Here is a 13,521-nt window from a genome sequence, read left to right on the forward strand (position 1 = left end):
GAAGGTATGGTGGAGGTAGATGAAGGTATGGTGAAGGTGGATGAAGGTATGGTGAAGGTAGGTGGAGGTATGGTGAAGGTAGATGAATATATGATGAAGATAGATGAAGGTATGGTAGAGGGAGGTATGGTGAAGGTAGAGGAAGGTATGGTGAAGGTAGAGGAAGGTATGGTGAAGGTAGAGGAAGGTATGGTGGAGGTAGATGAAGGTATGGTGGAGGTAGATGAAGGTATGGTGAAGGTAGATTAAGGAATGGTGAAGGTACTGTGAAAGGAAGATGAAGGTATGGTGGAGGTAGAGGAAGGTATGGTGAAGGTAGATGAAGGTATGGTGAAAGTAGCTGAAGGTATGGTGGAGGTAGATGAAGGTATGGTGAAGGTATGGTGGAGGTGGATGAAGGTATGGTGAAGTTATGGTGAAGGTAGGTGGAGGTATGGTGAAGGTAGATGAAGAGAGAGATATATATATATGGTGAAGGTATGGTGAAGGTAGAGGAAGGTAGATGAAGGTATGGTGAAGGTAGGTGAAGGTAGATGAATGTATGGTGGAGGTAGATGGAGGTATGGTGAAGATAGATGGAGGTATGGTGAAGGTAGATGGAGGTATGGTGAAGGTAGAGGAAGGTATGGTGGAGGTAGAGGAAGGTATTGTGAAGGTAGATGAAGGTATGGTGAAGGTAGATGAAGGAATGGAGAAGGTACTGTGAAAGGAAGATGAAGGTATGGTGGAGGTAGAGGAAGGTATGGTGGAGGTAGATGAAAGTATGGTGAAGGTATGGTGGAGGTAGAGGAAGGTATGGTGGAGGTAGAGGAAGGTATGGTGGAGGTAGAGGAAGGTATGGTGAAGGTAGATGAAGGTATGGTGGAGGTAGATGAAAGTATGGTGAAGGTATGGTGGAGGTAGAGGAAGGTATGGTGGAGGTAGAGGAAGGTATGGTGGAGGTAGAGGAAGGTATGGTGAAGGTATGGTGGAGGTAGAGGAAGGTATGGTGGAGGTAGAGGAAGGTATGGTGGAGGTAGAGGAAGGTATGGTGGAGGTAGATGAAAGTATGGTGAAGGTATGGTGGAAGTAGAGGAAGGTATGGTGGAGGTAGAGGAAGGTAGAGGAAGGTATGGTGGAGGTAGAGGAAGGTATGGTGAAGGTAGATGGAGGTATGGTGAAGGTAGAGGAAGGTATGGTGGAGGTAGAGGAAGGTATTGTGAAGGTAGATGAAGGTATTGTGAAGGTAGATGGAGGTATGGTGAAGGTAGATGGAGGTATTGTGAAGGTAGATGGAGGTATGGTGAAGGTAGATGGAGGTATGGTGGAGGTAGATGAAAGTATGGTGGAAGTAGAGGAAGGTATGGTGGAGGTAGAGGAAGGTATGGTGGAGGTAGAGGAAGGTATGGTGGAGGTAGAGGAAGGTATGGTGAAGGTAGAGGAAGGTATGGTGGAGGTAGAGGAAGGTATGGTGAAGGTAGATGAAGGTATGGTGAAGGTAGAGGGAGGTATGGTGGAGGTAGAGGAAGGTATGGTGGAGGTAGAGGAAGGTATGGTGGAGGTAGAGGAAGGTATGGTGGAGGTAGAGGAAGGTATGGTGGAGGTAGAGGAAGGTATGGTGGAGGTAGATGAAAGTATGGTGAAGGTATGGTGGAGGTAGAGGAAGGTATGGTGGAGGTAGAGGAAGGTATGGTGGAGGTAGAGGAAGGTATGGTGAAGGTATGGTGGAGGTAGAGGAAGGTATGGTGGAGGTAGAGGAAGGTATGGTGGAGGTAGAGGAAGGTATGGTGGAGGTAGAGGAAGGTATGGTGGAGGTAGAGGAAGGTATGGTGAAGGTAGAGGAAGGTATGGTGAAAGTAGATGAAGGTATGGTGGAGGTAGATGAAGGTATGGTGAAGGTACTGTGAAAGGAAGATGAAGGTATGGTGGAGGTAGAGGAAGGTATGGTGAAGGTAGATGAAGGTATGGTGGAGGTAGGGGAAGGTATGGTGGAGGTAGAGGAAGGTATGGTGGAGGTAGAGGAAGGTATGGTGGAGGTAGATGAAGGTATGGTGGGGGTAGATGAAGGTAGATGATTGTATGGTGGAGGTAGATGAAGGTATGGTGAAGGTAGATGAAGGTATGGTGGAGGTAGATGAAGGTATGGTGGAGGTAGATGAAGGTATGGTGGAGGTAGTGGAAGGTAGGGTGGAGGTAGAGGAAGGTATGGTGGAGGTAGAGGAAGGTATGGTGGAGGTAGAGGAAGGTATGGTGGAGGTAGAGGAAGGTATGGTGGAGGTAGAGGAAGGTATGGTGGAGGTAGAGGAAGGTATGGTGAAGGTAGAGGAAGGTATGGTGAAGGTAGAGGAAGGTATGGTGAAGGTAGAGGAAGGTATGGTGAAGGTAGAGGAAGATATGGTGGAGGTAGGTGAAGGTGGATGAAGGTATGGTGAAGGTAGATGAAGGTATGGTAGAGGAAGGTATGGTGAAGGTAGAGGAAGGTAGAGGAAGGTAGATGAAGGTATGGTGGAGGTAGATGAAGGTATGGTGAAGGTAGAGGAAGGTATGGTGAAGGTAGATGAAGGAATTGTGAAGGTACTGTGAAAGGAAGATGAAGGTACTGTGAAAGGAAGATGAAGGTATGGTGAAGGTAGATGAAGGTATGGTGAAAGTAGCTGAAGGTATGGTGGAGGTAGATGAAGAGATATATATATATATATATATATATGGTGAAGGTAGATGAAGGTATGGTAGAGGAAGGTATGGTGAAGGTAGATGAAGGTATGGTGAAGATAGGTGAAGGTATGGTGAAGATAGGTGAAGGTAGATGAATGTATGGTGGAGGTAGATGGAGGTAGATGAAAGTATGGTGAAGGTATGGTGGAGGTAGAGGAAGGTATGGTGGAGGTAGAGGAAGGTATGGTGAAGGTAGATGGAGGTATGGTGAAGGTATGGTGGAGGTAGAGGAAGGTATGGTGAAGGTAGAGGAAGGTATGGTGGAGGTAGAGGAAGGTATGGTAGAGGTGGATGAAGGTATGGTGGAGGTAGAGGAAGGTATGGTGGAGGTAGATGAAGGTATGGTGGAGGTAGATGGAGGTAGATGAAAGTATGGTGAAGGTATGGTGGAGGTAGAGGAAGGTATGGTGGAAGTAGAGGAAGGTATGGTGGAGGTAGAGGAAGGTATGGTGAAGGTAGATGGAGGTATGGTGAAGGTATGGTGGAGGTAGAGGAAGGTATGGTGGAGGTAGAGGAAGGTATGGTGGAGGTAGAGGAAGGTATGGTGGAGGTATAGGAAGGTATGGTGGAGGTATGGTGAAGATAGTTGGAGGTATGGTGAAGGTAGATGGAGGTATGGTGAAAGTAGATGGGGGTATGGTGAAGGTAGGTGAAGGTAGATGAAGGTATGGTGGAGGTAGAGGAAGGTATGGTGAAGGTAGAGGAAGGTATGGTGAAGGTAGATGGAGGAATGGTGAAGGTACTGTGAAAGGAAGATGAAGTAATGGTGAAGGTAGATGAAGGTATGGTGAAAGTAGATGAAGGTATGGTGGAGGTAGATGAAGGAATGGTGAAGGTACTGTGAAAGGAAGATGAAGTAATGGTGAAGGTAGATGAAGGTATGGTGGAGGTAGAGGAAGGTATGGTGAAGGTAGATGAAGGTATGGTGGAGGTAGAGGAAGGTATGGTGGAGGTAGAGGAAGGTATGGTGGAGGTAGAGGAAGGTATGGTGGAGGTAGAGGAAGGTATGGTGGAGGTAGATGAAGGTATGGTGGAGGTAGATGAAGGTATGGTGGAGGTAGAGGAAGGTATGGTGGAGGTAGAGGAAGGTATGGTGGAGGTAGATGAAGGTATGGTGGGGGTAGATGAAGGTAGATGAATGTATGGTGAAGGTATGGTGGAGGTAGATGAAGGTATGGTGAAGGTAGATGAAGGTATGGTGGAGGTAGATGAAGGTATGGTGGAGGTAGATGAAGGTAGTGGAAGGTATGGTGGAGGTAGAGGAAGGTAGGGTGGAGGTAGAGGAAGGTAGGGTGGAGGTAGAGGAAGGTATGGTGGAGGTAGAGGAAGGTATGGTGGAGGTAGAGGAAGGTATGGTGGAGGTAGATAAAGGTAGATGAAGGTAGATTAATGTATGGTGAAGGTATGGTGGAGGTAGAGGAAGGTATGGTGAAGGTAGAGGAAGGTATGGTGAAGGTAGAGGAAGGTATGGTGAAGGTAGATGAAGATATGGTGGAGGTAGATGAAGGTATGGTGGAGGTAGAGGAAGGTATGGTGAAAGTATGGTGGAGGTAGATGAAGGTATGGTGAAGGTAGGCTTGCTCAGCACTTTGTGAGTGTGTGTTATTTTGTCACAGATGAAGTAGAAAGTCTAATGATCTCTCCCTGTCTCTCTCCCCCCTCTCTTTCCCGCTGTGCCCCCCTCCCCTCCTTCCCTCTGTATCTCTCCTCTCTCCCAGGCAGGGGAGGTAGTAACAGAGGTGGTGACAGTAGATGAGGAGTGGTATCTGGCGGATGCAGGAAGTAGACGAGGCCTGGTCCCCAAAAACTACCTGTCACTGCTTCCTGACAGCTGCAAATAGGACTATGTGATATATATATATAAACTACATTGCCATAAGTATGTGGAAACCCTTTCAAATTAGTGGATTCAGCTATTTCAGCTACACCCGTTGCTGACAGGTGTGTAAAATCGAGCGCGACGCTTTGCAATCTCCATAGACAAACATTGGCAGTAGAATGGCCCGTACTGAAGAGCTCGGTGACTTTCAACGCGGGCACCGTCATAGGATGCCACCTGTTTGACAAGTCAGTTGGTCAAGTTTCGTCCGGTCACCTGTAAGTGTTGATATTGTGAAGCTCACCTCTTATTGGACTCTGGAGCAGAGGAAAACGCGTTCTCCGGAGTGATGAATCGCGCTTCACCATCTGGCATTCTGACGGACGAATCTGGGTTTGGTGGATGGCAGGAAAACGCTACCTGCCCCAATGCGTAGTGCCAACTGTAAAGTTTGGTGGAGGAGGAATAATGGTTTGGGCCCCTTAGTTCCAGTGAAGGGAAATCTTAACGCTATAGCAGACAGTGACATTCTAGACGATTCTGTGCTTCCAACTTTATGGCAACAGTTTGGGGAAGGTCCTTTCCTGTTTCAGCATGAATATGCCCCCGTGCTCAAAGCGAGTTCCATACAAAAATGGCTTGTTGAAATCAGTGTGGAAGAACTTGACTGGCCTTCACAGTGCCCTGACTTCAACCCATCAAACACCTTTGGTATGAATTGTAAGTCCCTGCAGCAATGTTCCAACATTCTAGTGGACAGTCTTCCCAGAAGAGTGGAGGCTGTTTTAACAGCAAATTGGGGACCAACTCCATTTTAATGTCCATGATTTTTGAATGAGATGTTCGACGAGCAGGTGTCCACATACTTTTGGTAATGTAGTGTATCTTTGAATATGTGCCTTCAGAAAATATTCATACCCCTTTCACTTATTCCATATTTTGTTTTACAGCCTGAATTCAAAGTTGATTAAATAGTTTTTTTCTCACAGATCTACACACAATAACCCATAATGACATCACAATACCCCATAATGACATCACAATACCCCACAATAACCCATAATGACAAAGTGAAAACATGTTCTTAGAAATGTTTGCAAATTTATTGAAAAATGAAATGCAGAAATATCTCATTTACAATAAGTATTTACATCCCTGAGTCAATACTTTGTAGAAGCACCATTGACAGTAAGTCTTTCTGGGTAAGAGCTTTCCACACGTGGATTGTGTAACATTTGCCCATTTTTCTAATTTTCAAAATTCTTCAAGCTCTGTCAAATTGGTTGTTGATCATAGACAAATTTATTTGAAAATCTATATCAAGAACAGGATTCGATCCAAACTGCCACTCAGGAACATTCTCTGTCTTCTTGGTAAATAACTCCAGTGTAGATTTGGCCTTGTGTTTTAGGTTATTGTCCTGCTGAAAGGTGATTTCATCTCCCAGTGTCTGGTGGGAAGCAGACTGGACCAGGTTATTGTCCTGCTGAAAGGTGATTTCATCTCCCAGTGTCTGTTGGAAAGCAGACTGAACCAGGTTCTCCTCTAGGATTTTGCCTGTGCTTAGCTCAATTCCATTGATTTTTTTTTTATCCTGAAAAACAATCTAGTCCTAAAGGATTTCAAGCATACCCATAACATGATGCAGCCACCACCATGCTTCAAAATACGAAGCGTGTTCCTCAGTGACGTGTTGGATTTCCCAAACATAATGCTTTGTATTTCAGAACAAAAATTTCATTTCATTCATTTTTTGCCGTTTTTAACTAAGTGCCTTGGTTTGGAATATTTGTGTTCTGTACAGGCGTCCTTCTTGTCCTGGTCATTGAGATTGAATCTGTGTTTGAAATGCACTGCTCAACTGAGGGATCTTACAGATAATTGTATGTGTGGGGTACAGAGATGAGGGACCTTACAGATAATTGTATGTGGGGGTACAGAGATGAGGGACCTTACAGATAATTGTACGTGTGGGGTACAGAGATGAGGGACCTTACAGATAATTATGTATGTGTGGGGTACAGAGATGAGGGACCTTACAGATAATTGTACGTGTGGGGTACAGAGATGAGGATGTCATTAATAATCATGTTAAACACCATTATTGAACACAGTGAGTCCATGCAACTTATTATGTGACTTGTTGAGCACATTTTTACTCCAGAACTTATTTTAGGTTTGTCAAAACAAAAGGGGTTGAATACTGATTGACTCAAGACATTTCAGATTTTAATTTTTTATTCATTTGTAAACATTTCTATAAAAAAAAAAACATATTTCCACTTTGACATTATGGGGTATTGTGATGTCATTATGGGGTATTGTGATGTCATTATGGGGTATTGTGTGTCGTCCAGTGACGAAATCTCAATTGAATCCATTTTAAATTCCGTCTGTAACAGAACAGCATGTGGAAGAGGTCAAGGGGTGTGAATATACACTGAGTATAAAAGCATTGCTGAATCCAGGTAAAAACCTATGATGCTTTTTAATCGATCCGAAATCCACTTTAATCAAGTGTAGATGAAGAGAAGGATTCAGATTAAAGAAGGATTCTTGAGCCTCGGCGTATCGGTGCCATTCAGAAGGTGAACGGACAAGACAAAATATTGAATTGCCTTTGAACCGGGTACTGTGTTAGGCGCACCGGTTTGTGTCAAGAACTTCCAACGCTGCTGGGTTTTTCACGCTCAACCGTTTCCTGTTTGTATCCAGAATGGTCCACCATCCAAAGGAGGTCCAACCAACTTGACACAACTGTGGGAAGCATTGAGTCAAACATGGGCCAGCATCCCTGTGGAACGCTTTCCACACTTTTTGTAGAGTCCATGTCCTGACGAATTGAGGCCGTTCTGAGGGCAAGAGGGGGTGCAATTGAATGTTAGGAAGGTGTTCCTAATGTTTTGTCCACTGTGTATATAGCAGGTTTGTGAGGTACAGGGACTGAGAAAGTGTTTGTTAAGAGAATGAATGAGTGTGTGTTGTAGTACTGATGTGGTTGATGAGCATTCTGTTTACATCTCAGTATGATAAGGAATAGATCGAAAACAGTTTAACACCAAACTACCCTCCACAGACACCAAACCACCCTCCACAGACACCAAACTACCCTCCACAGATACCAAACTACCCTCCACATTGACACCAAACCACCCTCCGCATTGACACCAAACTACCCTCCGCATTGACACCAAACCACCCTCCACATTGACACCAAACCACCCTCCACAGACACCAAACCACCCTCCGCATTGACACCAAACTACCCTCCACATTGACACCAAACTACCCTCCGCATTGACACCAAACCACCCTCCGCATTGACACCAAACTACCCTCCACATTGACACCAAACTACCCTCCACAGATACCAAACTACCCTCCACATTGACACCAAACCACCCTCCGCATTGACACCAAACTACCCTCCGCATTGACACCAAACCACCCTCCACATTGACACCAAACCACCCTCCACAGACACCAAACCACCCTCCGCATTGACACCAAACTACCCTCCACATTGACACCAAACTACCCTCCGCATTGACACCAAACCACCCTCCGCATTGACACCAAACTACCCTCCGCATTGACACCAAACTACCCTCCGCATTGACACCAAACTACCCTCCGCATTGACACCGAACTACCCTCCGCATTGACACCAAACCACCCTCCGCATTGACACCAAACCACCCTCCGCATTGACACAAACCACCCTCCGCATTGACACCAAACTACCCTCCGCATTGACACCAAACTACGCTCCACATTGACACCAAACTACCCTCCACAGACACCAAACCACCCTCCACAGACACCAAACCACCCTCCATAGACACCAAACCACCCTCCACATTGACACCAAACTACCCTCCACAGACACCAAACTACCCTCCACAGACACCAAACCACCCTCCACATTGACACCAAACCACCCTCCGCATTGACACCAAACCACCCTCCGCATTGACACCAAACCACCCTCCGCATTGACACCAAACCACCCTCCGCATTGACACCAAACCACCCTCCATAGACACCAAACCACCCTCCACAGACACCAAACCACCCTCCACAGACACCAAACCACCCTCCATAGACACCAAACCACCCTCCATAGACACCAAACCACCCTCCACAGACACCAAACCACCCTCCACATTGACACCAAACCACCCTCCACATTGACACCAAACCACCCTCCACATTGACACCAAACCACTCTCCATAGACACCAAACCACCCTCCACATTGACACCAAACCACCCTCCACATTGACACCAAACCACCCCCCACATTGACACCAAACCACCCCCACATTGACACCAAACCACCCTCCACATTGACACCAAACTACTCTCCACATTGACACCAAACCACCCTCCACATTGACACCAAACCACCCTCCATAGACACCAAACCACCCTCCATAGACACCAAACCACCTCCATATTGACACCAAACCACCCTCCATATTGACACCAAACCACCCTCCACATTGACACCAAACCACCCTCCACATTGACACCAAACTACTCTCCATAGACACCATACCACCCTCCACATTGACACCAAACTACTCTCCACATTGACACCAAACCACCCTCCATAGACACCAAACCACCCTCCATATTGACACCAAACCACCCTCCATATTGACACCAAACCACCCTCCACATTGACACCAAACCACCCTCCACATTGACACCAAACCACCCTCCATAGACACCAAACTACTCTCCACATTGACACCAAACCACACTCCACATTGACACCAAACCACACTCCACATTGACACCAAACTACTCTCCATAGACACCAAACCACCCTCCATAGACACCAAACCACCCTCCATAGACACCAAACCACCCTCCATATTGACACCAAACCACCCTCCATAGACACCAAACCACCCTCCATAGACACCAAACCACCCTCCACATTGACACCAAACCACCCTCCATAGACACCAAACCACCCTCCATAGACACCAAACCACCCTCCATAGACACCAAACCACCCTCCACATTGACACCAAACCACCCTCCATATTGACACCAAACCACCCTCCACATTGACACCAAACCACCCTCCATAGACACCAAACTACTCTCCACATTGACACCAAACCACCCTCCATAGACACCAAACCACCCTCCACATTGACACCAAACTACTCTCCATAGACACCAAACCACCCTCCATATTGACACCAAACCACCCTCCACATTGACACCAAACTACCCTCCGCATTGACACCAAACCACCCTCCATAGACACCAAACCACCCTCCACAGACACCAAACTACCCTCCATAGACACCAAACCACCCTCCACATTGACACCAAACTACTCTCCATAGACACCAAACCACCCTCCATATTGACACCAAACCACCCTCCACATTGACACCAAACTACCCTCCGCATTGACACCAAACCACCCTCCATAGACACCAAACCACCCTCCACAGACACCAAACTACCCTCCATAGACACCAAACCACCCTCCATAGACACCAAACCACCCTCCATAGACACCAAACCACCCTCCATAGACACCAAACCACCTCCACATTGACACCAAACTACCCTCCACATTGACACCAAACCACCCTCCACATTGACACCAAACCACCCTCCACATTGACACCAAACCACCCCCCACATTGACACCAAACCACCCTCCACATTGACACCAAACCACCCTCCATAGACACCAAACCACCCTCCATAGACACCAAACCACCCTCCATAGACACCAAACCACCCTCCACATTGACACCAAACCACCCTCCATAGACACCAAACCACCCTCCACATTGACACCAAACCACCCTCCATAGACACCAAACCACCCTCCACATTGACACCAAACCACCCTCCACATTGACACCAAACCACCCTCCATAGACACCAAACCACCCTCCATAGACACCAAACCACCCTCCACATTGACACCAAACCACCCCCATATTGACGCCAAACCACCCTCCACATTGACACCAAACCACCCTCCATAGACACCAAACCACCCTCCATAGACACCAAACCACCCTCCATAGACACCAAACCACCCTCCATAGACACCAAACCACCCTCCACATTGACACCAAACCACCCTCCACATTGACACCAAACCACCCTCCATAGACACCAAACCACCCTCCACATTGACACCAAACCACCCTCCACATTGACACCAAACCACCCTCCACATTGACACCAAACCACCCCCATATTGACACCAAACCACCCTCCATAGACACCAAACCACCCTCCACATTGACACCAAACCACCCTCCACATTGACACCAAACTACTCTCCATAGACACCAAACCACCCTCCATAGACACCAAACCACCCTCCATATTGACACCAAACCACCCTCCATAGACACCAAACCACCCTCCACATTGACACCAAACCACCCTCCACATTGACACCAAACCACCCTCCACATTGACACCAAACCACCCTCCACATTGACACCAAACCACCCTCCACATTGACACCAAACCACCCTCCACATTGACACCAAACTACCCTCCACATTGACACCAAACCACCCTCCACATTGACACCAAACCACTCTCCATAGACACCAAACCACCCTCCACATTGACACCAAACCACTCTCCATAGACACCAAACCACCCTCCACATTGACACCAAACCACCCTCCACATTGACACCAAACCACCCTCCACATTGACACCAAACCACCCTCCACATTGACACCAAACCACCCTCCACATTGACACCAAACTACCCTCCACATTGACACCAAACCACCCTCCACATTGACACCAAACCACTCTCCATAGACACCAAACCACCCTCCACATTGACACCAAACCACTCTCCATAGACACCAAACCACCCTCCACATTGACACCAAACCACCCTCCACATTGACACCAAACCACTCTCCATAGACACCAAACAACCCTCCACATTGACACCAAACCACTCTCCATAGACACCAAACCACCCTCCACATTGACACCAAACCACTCTCCACATTGACACCAAACCACTCTCCATAGACACCAAACCACCCTCCACATTGACACCAAACCACTCTCCATAGACACCAAACCACCCTCCACATTGACACCAAACCACCCTCCACATTGACACCAAACCACCCTCCACATTGACACCAAACCACCCTCCACATTGACACCAAACCACCCTCCACATTGACACCAAACTACCCTCCACATTGACACCAAACCACCCTCCACATTGACACCAAACCACTCTCCATAGACACCAAACCACCCTCCACATTGACACCAAACCACTCTCCATAGACACCAAACCACCCTCCACATTGACACCAAACCACCCTCCACATTGACACCAAACCACTCTCCATAGACACCAAACCACCCTCCACATTGACACCAAACCACTCTCCATAGACACCAAACCACCCTCCACATTGACACCAAACCACTCTCCACATAGACACCAAACCACCCTCCACATTGACACCAAACTACCCTCCACATTGACACCAAACTACCCTCCACATTGACACCAAACCACCCTTCACATTGACACCAAACCACCCTCCACATTGACACCAAACCACCCTCCATTGACACCAAACCACCCTCCATAGACACCAAACCACCCTCCATAGACACCAAACCACCCTCCACATTGACACCAAACCACCCTCCATTGACACCAAACCACCCTCCACATTGACACCAAACCACCCTCCACATTGACACCAAACCACCCTCCACATTGACACCAAACCACCCTCCACATTGACACCAAACCACCCTCCATTGACACCAAACCACCCTCCACATTGACACCAAACCACCCTCCATTGACACCAAACCACCCTCCACATTGACACCAAACCACCCTCCACATTGACACCAAACCACCCTCCACATTGACACCAAACCACCCTCCACATTGACACCAAACCACCCTCCACATTGACACCAAACCACCCTCCACATTGACACCAAACCACCCTCCACATTGACACCAAACTACTCTCCACATTGACACCAAACTACTCTCCATATTGACACCAAACTACTCTCCATATTACATGTCAGTACTTTACTTTGGTGCCAAAATGGCAACCGTTGTAATTCTACATGTGAAACCGTTTGCTGAATCCTGTTGAATCTATCCCAGTATCAGAATGTCACCAGCAAGCCAGCCTTTACTGCACAGTGCTTTTCAACCGTAGAAATAGAATTACTAGAATGGTCATCCACATTAGAGTCTATGGGTATGTGACGGGTGGTGCCGTGCCTTGAGTGTACCCAATGGGGGGGTGCAGTTCAATTGCCATTTTCTGAAGGTCTGTTAAACCATTCCAGTGATGTTGTATTTCTTTGTTTTTAACCTGGTACTTTATTTCGTAAGGTAACCTAGTGGTCACTTTCTAAATGGGGGGTGAATCCTAACTTTAACTTACAGTCTAATTTTCATTCAGTCTGTGAAAATGTGACTTAAGTGGAGGTTGGTTAGGATTTTCTTTCTGTGTTAAACTGCTTTGTGTCGTTACATACTGTATAACTGGATGTTCCATACAAGCTTTTTAATCCAAATAAACATGTTTTAATACTAGCGCTTCTGTGACTCGTTGCTTCTCTAGTGGGTGTTCAAAGGCAGGAAGTCGTCTACAAGTAACCAATCAACGACCGGTAGTCAAGATGGCGTCTACAAGTAACCAATCAACGACCGGTAGTCAAGATGGCGTCTACAAGTAACCAATCAACGACCGGTAGTCAAGATGGCGTCTACAAGTAACCAATCAACGACCGGTAGTCAAGATGGCGTCGACAAGTAACCAATCAACGACCGGTAGTCAAGATGGCGTCTACATGTAACCAATCAACGACCGGTAGTCAAGATGGCGTCGACAAGTAACCAATCAACGACCGGTAGTCAAGATGGCGTCGACAAGTGACCAATCAATGACCGTAGTCAAGATGGCGTCTACAAGTAACCAATCA

General features: G+C 47.1%; 3 long non-coding RNA genes across 8 annotated transcripts in view; 1 reads left to right on the forward strand and 2 right to left on the reverse strand.

Moving 5' to 3' along the window:
* The window catches only part of LOC127916372 (uncharacterized), an 84,620-nt gene extending 78,007 nt beyond the window's left edge, over positions 1 to 6,613 (reverse strand). Inside the window, exon 1 of the long non-coding RNA XR_008094770.1 lies at positions 6,465 to 6,613. This is a non-coding gene — a long non-coding RNA (uncharacterized LOC127916372). The remainder of the gene's footprint in view (positions 1 to 6,464) is intronic.
* The window catches only part of LOC127916369 (uncharacterized), a 15,483-nt gene extending 6,799 nt beyond the window's left edge, over positions 1 to 8,684 (forward strand). Inside the window, exon 7 of the long non-coding RNA XR_008094719.1 lies at positions 4,413 to 8,684. This is a non-coding gene — a long non-coding RNA (uncharacterized LOC127916369). The remainder of the gene's footprint in view (positions 1 to 4,412) is intronic.
* An 85-nt stretch (positions 8,685 to 8,769) lies between these two features.
* Positions 8,770 to 10,899, reverse strand: LOC127916370 (uncharacterized). Of its 6 annotated transcripts, none has more exons than XR_008094724.1 (4): positions 10,753 to 10,899; positions 10,488 to 10,663; positions 9,389 to 9,477; positions 8,770 to 8,964 (listed from the first exon to the last, which is right to left on the reverse strand). It is a non-coding gene; the product is annotated as an uncharacterized LOC127916370 (long non-coding RNA). The 6 variants fall into 6 exon arrangements; XR_008094722.1 differs by having other exon boundaries at positions 9,389 to 9,563; XR_008094726.1 differs by lacking the exons at positions 9,389 to 9,477; positions 10,488 to 10,663 and adding an exon at positions 9,144 to 9,236.
* Positions 10,900 to 13,521: the final 2,622 nt, after the last annotated feature.

Source organism: Oncorhynchus keta, chromosome 35 (assembly GCF_023373465.1).
Source record: "Oncorhynchus keta strain PuntledgeMale-10-30-2019 chromosome 35, Oket_V2, whole genome shotgun sequence".
Taxonomy (NCBI): Eukaryota; Metazoa; Chordata; class Actinopteri; order Salmoniformes; family Salmonidae; genus Oncorhynchus; species Oncorhynchus keta.